The following is a 10,560-nucleotide window of genomic DNA, read 5'->3' as shown; positions in this document are numbered from 1 at the left end:
CTGGGTCCTAGCGCCGGCCGCCGCCGCCTGCCGCGCTCTTCACGGTTGCTGCCCTGCGGTTCCCCGGGCACGACCGGAGGCCCCGTCCGCTCCGTTTACCGAGGAGCCGACGGGATCAAATCCACGCCGTAAGGTCGGCGCGGCAATCGGCCATTTCATAAACCCGTGCTGTGGTGATATTTGGGGTTCCCCGCATAATTCACCTCTAATTTGTCTATTGGCAGACAATAAGCAATCTTAACATGCAAATATGCATTTAAGTGCAGTGCAAGGATTCCGTTTGTTGCCTGGCCACCATCGTTTTTGCATGAACCTGATGTCAGGCCAAGCATCGAACAAACACAGTACATCGTCCCGATTCTCTGCTTCTTGCACTCAAAGAGAGCAAAATTATTCACATCAACACTAATGGAGTTTCATTGGTAAGAAACACTGCTGAAGGAAGAATTAGACTATATATTTCTTCTTTGTTACTAAGACTGTTCACATTTTTGAGTAACCTGAGGAAACTCACCTCTCAACCAATTTATTCTGCCTGGTCACCGCTAAGCTACTGATCTCCTGAAACACCAACACCACGGGTACCAAACAGTGCCATAAGTGCCTCCTCCCATCAGCAGGTGGCACAGGCCGCAACCCGGGCTCAGGTCGTGTTCACTCATTGCTTTGCCACCTTGGAAAGATGCTTTAATGTGACCGCGCATGGCTCTGAGCGTGCAGAGGCTTCAACAGCAAAGCTGCTGCGCATCTCATGTATTTGCAGCTGAACAAGGTTTGTGGGTACGAAGCGGTGCAGAAAAAATTACTTTTTATAGAGGGTCACCCAGACAGCTTTATACAAAGTTTGGGTATCTTCCTAAGCTGCTACTTTAAAGTTATAGCACTATAGCTAGACCTAGGGTTGCCTAAAAATAGAAGGTAAAAAAGGAGAAAAACCTCAAATCTAGATTCTGTATTTAAATGCAAGCACAGAGCTGACTGCATCAGTCATCGTTCTTCACCTCTTTCAGCATTTTACAGTCCAACCATATAACATGCTTATAGGATTTACGTCCTTTTACAGCTGCATTTCAAGTAGAAGCATCATCCACGCTCCTGATTGCTGCCAACCCAACGCTTGAATCTTCACCTCATAGGCAAGGCTAATTTAACATTCAGTGTTGCAGTTTTAGCGCTGTTTAAAATATCAATTCTGCAAATATGAAATACTGCATCCATCCAACCCAACGCTTGAATCTTCACCTCATAGGCAAGGCTAATTTAACATTCAGTGTTGCAGTTTTAGCACTGTTTAAAATAACAATATCAATTCTGCAAATATGAAATATTGCATCCATCCTCCAAAGCAAGCGTATGACGTTCATCTGCTTCAGAGCACGAAATCCGGGTTCGATCCCTCCCTCAGACGCCTGGTGGCCGAGTTTCGGTGTCAGGCAGGCATGTCGGCTTCTCCGGCTGCTCAGCAAAATCTTTGTAAAGAAAACATTCCCTCCTAGACAACATGATGAACGATGGAAGTGCTGCAAACTGACCCGGAGCTTCCCCGCTGGGGATGTTCCCAGCGGAACGAGTGCAGCGTATGGGCAATTGCTCGGCTGAAGTAGCTCCGCTCTGACAAAGTTAAAACACCTCTTCTGTCCCTCTGCAGCAAACTCATTGATGTTCTTGTGAAAAAAAGTTTACTAAAAGCAGCAATTATGGTAACATGCAAGGTCCTCCTGAGTCTAGAAGACAGCAGGACCCCTCGGCGGTTCTGGCAAAGCCCGGCCAAGGGCCTCTCTCCAAATACAAAGCAGGGAAACCGCCTTCTCCTCCCCGGCTTAGCTTATTCTCTCCCCCATGACACCATGTACCTCTTAAACCCACTGACGTTTTCAGGCGCCTCTATAACCATAACCAATTTGGAGTCATGGTCAGAAATCTTAGCATACCGCTGTTCCTTGGGGGGTAATTGTTGTATTCAGACAAAAAAGGACAAAAATTTATTATTTTGGAAAATTCCAAGAAACTACTGGTATCAGTAAACACAAACATGTAAGTACGGAGTTCCCAGAACTCTGCTCACCTCCATCCAGATCATGAAATCTTATTTCCAGGCAGAGCATTACCATTCTCTTAGTACTGGTGCATTTATTGATTGAACCAACTGAAGCTTTAAATCAGAGAGGAAGCAACACTCTCACTCGAGTAATACTCTCAGTCAACCTGATCTTGGTATACTTACCTTTTTTTTTTTTAATCATTGGGCAGTGTTCACACCAGAAGCAGCATTACAGCTTCTTACTGTTTTATTCTTGTGTATACATACGTATTTGTGTGTGTATATGTACATCTGTAGCCCCATTTATGGTTATTATGAAGCTTCAGTGCTAAAGTAACCCTGGCTTTACATCTGGCTGGATTTGGTTCTATAGGGATGACATCTGCACCGCAAAGCAGCACTTTTGCTCACGCTAATGCTTTCCACCATTACTGCCACATTAGGGGATTGCAGCAAACAGCAGCTTATTTGTTAAAATTTCCAAATATGATCAATTCAAATTGAGCTCTACCATTTATGTATAAGGAAAACTAAGATCTATTCTGGGTCCTGATCTCAGGTTTAGATGTTTTGCCTTTGTTATTTCAGGTAAGAAATTTTAGCTAAAACTCCTGTGGAATAATTTAAAAAGTGTCCTAAGCAAGGGACAGCTTATTTGGAAAGGCACCAGAGCAGAAGCAGGGTGGGGATGAAGGCAGGAGAGACAGAGTGAGGCAGGGAAGAGAATGACAGGGACAGAAGAAACCGATAAACACCGCGAGTCCCAGGGTTGTGACTTGGCTCCGAACAATCAACCCCTCCTCCTTTGTTATCCTAGCTCACCAGAAAGTTGATAATGACAGCGGTATTTATCCTGCAGCTTCAGATAGATTCTAGCACATCACTTTTTAGTTGAAAAGTTCTGCAGCATCCAGCAATCTTCCATTTATTCCAACATAACATTTGGCACCTTGATTTAGGCCTGGCTTTACAACCTAGAAGTTCCCACTCAACTCAGTAAGACGGTGACCCACACACACACTTTGTGACATTGAGAACACACATACTTTTTTTTTTTTCTTCAGGCTTTATTTTAAGCAGGTTCTCACATAAAATGCTGGGGCCACATCCAATCCTGAGCAACACCCACTGAGACCCCAAAGAAGGTAAAACCTGGCTCCCTGCGTTCATTCTTGTCAGGTTTTCACAATGAGGGAACCGATTTTCCCGTGTCACAGGGCTGAATGTTTATGACCCTGTGGCTCCAAGTGCTCTGGGAATGCTGACGGATGAGATACAGAGCAGGCACCACTGAAAAAACGCTGTATTCCTCAGCCTTTTGCTAAAATGATTAATAAACCATCTTTTCTCATTCACAGACTGACTATAGCAGCAAAGGGAGCTGGATTAAAAGATGACAAGAAATTAAATTGTCTTGCAAAAGTTCTTGCTGATGCAGCCAAGGGAACGGGGAGAGCTGTCTCCAGCTCTCTGATAAATCGCCCTGTGCATTTCGATTGGAAATGGACTGGGGTATAATTAGCAAGTGAATTCTCTCCTGTCAGCACAAAAAGGAGGGGTGGGGGGAAGAGTTCATTTTAAAACTAAAGCCAGGACTTCAGATGCCAACTGACAAGTTATAAACTGAGCCTGAAGCCCACAGAACACAAATTCACAGGGAGATATACCCCCACTGTAGTCTATGCCTTATCTCTGGGCATTTCCATAGCAAGAGCTACAGCTCAAATAAGTGTTTGCGTTGTGATGGGATTAAATTAGCTGCTAGACCCATGATCGCTGCTTTTGCAAGGGGAAGCAGCAGCACACAGAAATGATCATCTCCCCAGCAAGACGCTTGCATGCTCCCCAGCTGTATTTCAGAGTTCACTGGACCAACAGACTTATTTGTAAATGCCTCTGCCCATAAGATATGTAAATTATATGTATAAGTGAAGATACCTGCCCACTACACCTGCATGGGAAGAAATACTCGCCTTGCTCTCACATCTGTGACTATCGCTTGCTGTCGGTGTCCTCCAAGTTGGAGCTTATGAACTTGCTCAGCCCCAAAACTAACAGGGAAGTTGTGGGAAACAGGCTCCACTGCCACGACTAATGTCACCCAACTCCTAGATTCGCATACTGGTGACAGCATGGGTGGCACAGCCCCTCCATGGAGCATTGAAAAGTGCCAATTAGAGTATTAAAAAGTGCCGATAGGACAGCTGGCTGATGGGAGGCTATACATCCCCCCTTCTCAGGGGAGAAAGGGACACGAAGAAGCGTCAGAGAACAGGAAAACACATGGTGAAAGAAAAGCTTGGCTGCATTGCCTCCCGGCGGAGGAAGGCTACAGCACGCCACACAGCAGCTACCCTCATCCCTGCAGCAGCTGCCAAGGTTTTCCTGCCAGTAAGGGGACTCGTGAGCTACTTCCAAGGAGAATCATACACTTGGCATTTCAAAGCATCACTTGCAGAGATCTCCGTGGGCTCTGGAGAGCTGCATCCCATCATGTGTGCAGACATACTCTTCCTGACTTCTGCTTGTGGTTATTCATGCACATGTCCTGCAGCTTCAGCCTCAAGTTGCTTACATATCCCTTGGCTACCGCTGCAACAGCCTCAGGAATCTCAAGCGCTGTTACGGCAGATGAAGACAACTGCACAGTCCATGCCTCAGACCATATACAACACCGGTGACACAGGTCACACCATCAATACCCCAAGGATTCCCCATCCACATTGAGCTGGGATGCTCTGGTATTGGCCTTTGTATTTGTGAAGTGCCTCCTGGACTCACCGTGATCTGCCAGGGTTTCCAAACACCGATGGGTTTTACTTTGATTTGGGCTGCGAACTAAATTGCTTCTTACAGCCAGATTAAGGAAATAGTAAAATAAAACCGTCTACCACTGAAAGCTGCATTACACTCGCAACAGCCCATGCCAGAAAACATCAAGATACAAGGATGCATCTTTGATCTCTGACTGTTTCTAATAAAAAGTGCAATTTCCCTGACAGCCAGAGAGAAAAATCAGAGCAAGCACCACTTCAGGGAAGGTCCCCAAGGCATGGAGACAGCAAGGAAAAGAGAAAAGCAGCAGTGCCAAAAGCATTTCTGTTTCTCCATCACCATATAGCACAGCAGCCAATTAGCCATTGGAATCTCCAGACCCCATTTCTCTACCGTGCTGTATTACTCCTACCAAGACAAAAGTGGGTGGCAAATGCTAAAAATCAGTTGGGTATCACAAAAAAAAAAAATATCATTTTGTGAAAAATTACTATACCAGAGCAAAAACAAGCATGCAAGCTCCTCTTCCTGCTTGGTGGCACTGAAACCTAGATGAGCCCATGATTATGAAACTTAGGGGGAAGACATTCTCCTGCTGCCTTTGGACATTCTTCCTGTGTAGGGCTCAGGTCATCAGGGGTGTGATGGAGACACTCTGCAGCATTAGAGACATCTACAGGCACATTTGAAAAATCTTTGAGAAATCCAAGGCACATTTTTTTCCAATTTGTATTCCTTGCTTTCAGTGCGCAAAGAAAAACCTGGAGAGCAAGACTGGTTCTACCATGAAAAGGGTCAACGCAACTCAACCAAGTGCTCCTTTCCAGATGCAAGCCAAGCAGAAGGCAGCTGAATGCTGTCACCATTACAGAAGAGACTGAGGTGAGATTTATCAGGAAATGGGTGTGAACAACTAAAGGCCAGTTTTGTTTTCCCTGCTGGGGAATGCAGGCAACCCAGAGCCCCTCCTTACCTCTTCCTTCTGGTGCCTGCTGTATTCTCTGTGACAGTCACAGCCTAAGGACAAAACCTGGTCACAACCACCAGTTAGAAAAGAAGCATCCTCCAGAAACTCCATTTGAAGCTGGACACCGGGCTGTAACAGCTTTCAGATGAGATGAGACACGGGTTCTTCGCACTTTTGCTCACGAAGTTACACCCACATATTGTGTGGGAGCGTGGACTTGCGACACCCAACCGCTGCTGCTAAACATTGTGCTTTTTATAGAAAAGCTTTTCACAGAAGTACCATGGGAAGTAATTATTACACCATCAGCGTGACCTTTCTTAAATCATCTTGGCTACACACATGCCAACCCACTGCAGAGAGATACCAGGCTTCACTTCACAACGGCATTAATAAAATGCATGTCCTAAGCCAAGAACTCGCCCCACAAAAGCTTCTAGCTGCTCGCTGTCGCCTCGCTGGCCTGCTAGGGGAGCACAGTGCAAACGTATGGGTGGGCTCCTAAACTATCTCCTAAACCATCCCACAGGCCAGGGGCCCCAGGTGTCACACCAGACATCCTTCCACGTTAAAAAAAAAACCTCTCAGCCCTGATATTCCAGTATTGCCCAAGACTCAGAAAAGCACAACTGACTCCACAAAGCTTAACTTTTGCACTGGCTACGCTTACAGTCTAGCAGAAACATCGATTTTCATTTTCCATGTCTCAGTAGGTCAGAGAGATGACAAACTGAAGTTTGAAAACAAAGAAAAACCCACCATCGCCAGCTTCCCCTTATTAATCTCACTTCCCCCCCTTATTCTTTCCCCTTCCTGCAGGGTGGGGTTTTTTGCAGGATTTTTTTTTTTCCCCTCAATAAAATAAACCTTCAGAGTCCATCAGTCCCTACAGTATTAGTCTCCAGTGCTACCCTCCCCAAAAACACACCAAAATCCATATTACTTTTGGCAGCAGCTTGCTTCAGGAATTCCAACCAGTCAGCAAGGCATGACCTCTCATTCCTGGAACCATACGGCCTATCTTTGATCAAGTTGTGTGTTCTCACTTGTCCCACATTTGATCCCTTTAAAATAGTTCCTAGGTGTCTCTTCCTTCCTCCCACCCAACACACAGTAAGTCTAGAACAAATCTCACATGCCTCAAAAAAGAAAAAAAAAAAAAACACAAAACAACCCACACACACTAATTTCAAGGAGATTTCCTTTAAAAAAAAAGCTTGATGAAACCAGTGATGAACCTTCAAAGGCAGTTTCATACTGCGATTTAAAAAAAAAAAAAAAGGCAGGGGGTCTTCTCAAACTGAAAAGAGGGATATTGCCACATTTAAGCTAGATACACCATAGGTTGCGGATTGCGAATTAAAAAACAAGCTATCCCATAAACCTGGCAGCATCCAGCTCTGCATACAATGATAAAGTCATACTTAAAGTCTTCTAGGCAGCTTTGGGAAACGAACATGTAATCAGACAACACCACACCCTTTGCTGCAGCATCTTGTTTAGGACACAAAACAGCGAGTGGAAAACACAGTGCAACATGGTTCCTGCCTCCATGTAGTTAGACAAGGCTTTGTGTTTCAATTTAAAACGAGAAAGTAAAGTCATGTGGAATCCTGAATGACCTAAACCCCTCTTTTTTGTGATGCATGTTCTATATACACCATTTATGCCTCCCCCTCTCCCTTCCCCCATCTTCATTGCTGGGAGGGCTGTTAAAATCCTCCTCCTATCTCTTCTGCCTCATTGATTCACAATTTCTTTTCAAATCTCACTGAAAACAACACTTTCCAGGCTAGTTTCTATGACTCCTAATTTCCTGCTCTCTCATCTATTACAGCCAGCTGGAAACAACTAGAAATCCAAGGGTCCCAAATCACTCGGGAAGAGAAATCTCATTGAAGAATTTCAGGCAACCCACCTCCGTCCCTTATGGGTGCCAGCCATCACTCAGAAACAAGCTCCATTAAAGGTCTGGGACTTTTTTTGCCTCCTCCTTACACTAATCAGTTGCTATTTACCTTTGTGAAATCATGCAAACTGCACTTGTACATTCAGTTACCCTTATTGAGCAGGGTCCAGTTTTATATCGGAAGTATTGACATCCTCCGGGTAGTCAGGATATTCTGCTTGGTACAAACTGGTCAAATCCTTGATACACTTCCGATCAGTGTGGTGTACAACAGTTCTTTAGTATTTATACGGGTTTGGCAGCTAAGCTAAATTTAAATAAGCCATTTAAAATACTGGGAAAAAAACCGAGAGATGATCCTTTCTATATGGTGATCATAAAGTATCAAGAGTCTGTTGTCAGTGTCTTAAAGTCTGCCCGCGTTGCAGGTACTTACGCGAAAGCGCTTGTCAGAGCACAATCGCATTGCTGAAACGCAGCTCGACAAGCAGCCAGCAGAAGGCTGAGGTCAGGCTAGTTACCAGATCCCTCGGGGAAGAACGTGTACAGCTTATTAAAGGCCCAATTGGGCATAAAAGCCAACTGCAGTTCTTTTAGGAGCCAAGTGTCATCTCGCCCACTACAAAGATTCATTCATGCCCAAATGCGGTCCACTAAATTCTTTACATGCACACACACCCCGATTAAATCAGACCGGTACTAATCCCATACCTAGGCAAGATAACTTTTGTATTTCCTCCTTCGCCGTTTGTTAACAAAAGCAGAGCTTGGCATGTTATTTAATTGTAAATTAGCTTTGCATGAAGTAGGACTCATGCGCTTCCTGCTTTGGGGGTGTTCAGGAAAGCAGAAAAGGTCTAAGTTTGTTCTGTCCTAGCTCCATCACTCCCAGTAACAGCTTACCAGGTGTTTGCTATTACAGTCTTCCTCCCAGCTACTGCTACTTCACCACCTGCTTCCACTGCAGTGTGTACCTGTATCCCAGTAACAGTATTTTCCAGGGAAAGTAAAAGTAACTAGAAGTCATCTTTGGCAATAAAAATGAAATTATGCCTTCTCTTAGCCCTACCACCTGGTGTGCTTTAATGGTGTGAAATTTGCCCAAACCAGCCAAGTCTGGTGTTTGCAAGCAATGGACCAAGGCTGTAGTCTTACCCGCTGCCCTGGCTGCAGATGGCGGGCTGAAAATTACTTCCTCCAGTTCTCTCCACGGTCTTTCTGGAGGCTATAACCCCTCCAGACACACACGGACAGTCCTGCCTACCTAGAAGGCAGATCAGCAGCAGGGCCACCACGCAGCAAGTGACAATGGATGCAAGCGTGAAGGGCAATATCCCTCCCCTCCAGCATCACAACACACAACTGGAGGAAGTTCCTCTTCCCAGGGCTTCAGAGTGGGGGGATAGAAAAGACAACTTGGAATTTTTCCCCCCTAAAACCCAGGACAAAACATTTATTCAAAAAGTCTCTGGAACACGGAGATGGGAACCATATTCCAAAACTGTTTTAGTCAATCCAGGAGACTGTCACCTTACACTGTCCCTTCCTGACCATGTTCTGCAAGAAAGAGTCCATACACGCACATTCGAGTAACAATGCCCCCAGTAAGTTGTCTTCTCTGCAAAGCCAACTGAAGTGATCAGTCAGGAAGCTGATCATCTGACAGAACAGGGCTGTCTTATTAAAAAAAAAACCCTGAAATTATAAATTTAGACAATATTCCAAAACCTGCCTTCTGTTAGCCTCTCTCTGCTCTCACAGAAGCCCATGGTAAAAGACTAGCTCTGGATTTTGGACTGTCACAGGCACATTCACACTGTTAAAGTTTAACAGCGTGAAGGAAACCTGGAGAAGTATTTACAGCTTCTCAGACGTGAATATTCTTCTGCCAGCAGAGCCTCTGCCCTCCAGTCTGGCCTTGCAATCAAGAGTGACAGTTTACATTGCATGTCAGATGCAGCAAATGGACTTACTCAGAAAACTAGATCCTACGTGCACTAATATTAATTAATATTGCTAATTTCTTATGGTGCTTTGCTGAGAGAAAGGCTACATTTGAACAGACTGTTAACGCATTATTTGAGTAGCTGAGTATTAAGGTACAAACTGCACATTAAAACCTAAGGCAAAATACTGATTGCCTTGGAATCTAACCTAAACCTGTCCCAAAGGGCTTTCAGTGAGTAGAAAGATGGTTTAATGAGAACATGACTCACTCCGCATTTATGAATAGGCAATGAACTTGTGAATACCACATGGTATCACTTAGCAGAACACAAACACAACTGCAGTTAGTTACAGCACCACTCTCCATTTTAGGAAAGAATTAGGTGCTCCTAAGACATCCTCCACAAGCCCAGCATACTTTGAAATTCAGTAACAGACACTTAGGAAGGCAGGAATCTGCTTCTCGGGAAGCAATTCAAACAGATTCCTCTCAGAAGAGGCCTTAAGAAGAATACGATTTCTGAAGCGGGTGGAACACAACCTGAATAAGACTCTCTGGGGAAACACTAAGCAGCTCTGTTGAGGAAGCAACGCGTAAAGCTGAAGAGCTCTGGCTCTTTGGAGTACGCTACCACTGGAACGACTATTTCTGGAGGCAGTAATACTGAAGTACCAAGAAAATACTTTCCTCGTTGAGACATCACGTGAGATTCCTGTTGCACATAGCATACTTTAGATGCTGCTAAATTAAATCAACTTGGCATTAGAAATAGCAGTCTTTAATAAGAATACTACTCAAAGTATGTTTGTCCTAAATAACGCACCATCCGGCAGTTCCTTAAAAGCATCTTGTCCTTTATCGATGACAAGCGTTCTATAGAAATATTTATGTCTGAGCACATAAAAGAAGTCTTTACTGCT

This window comes from Fulmarus glacialis, unplaced genomic scaffold (genome assembly GCF_000690835.1).
Source record: "Fulmarus glacialis isolate BGI_N327 unplaced genomic scaffold, ASM69083v1 scaffold239, whole genome shotgun sequence".
Taxonomy (NCBI): domain Eukaryota; kingdom Metazoa; phylum Chordata; class Aves; order Procellariiformes; family Procellariidae; genus Fulmarus; species Fulmarus glacialis.
Note: the sequence above shows the minus strand (reverse complement) of the source record.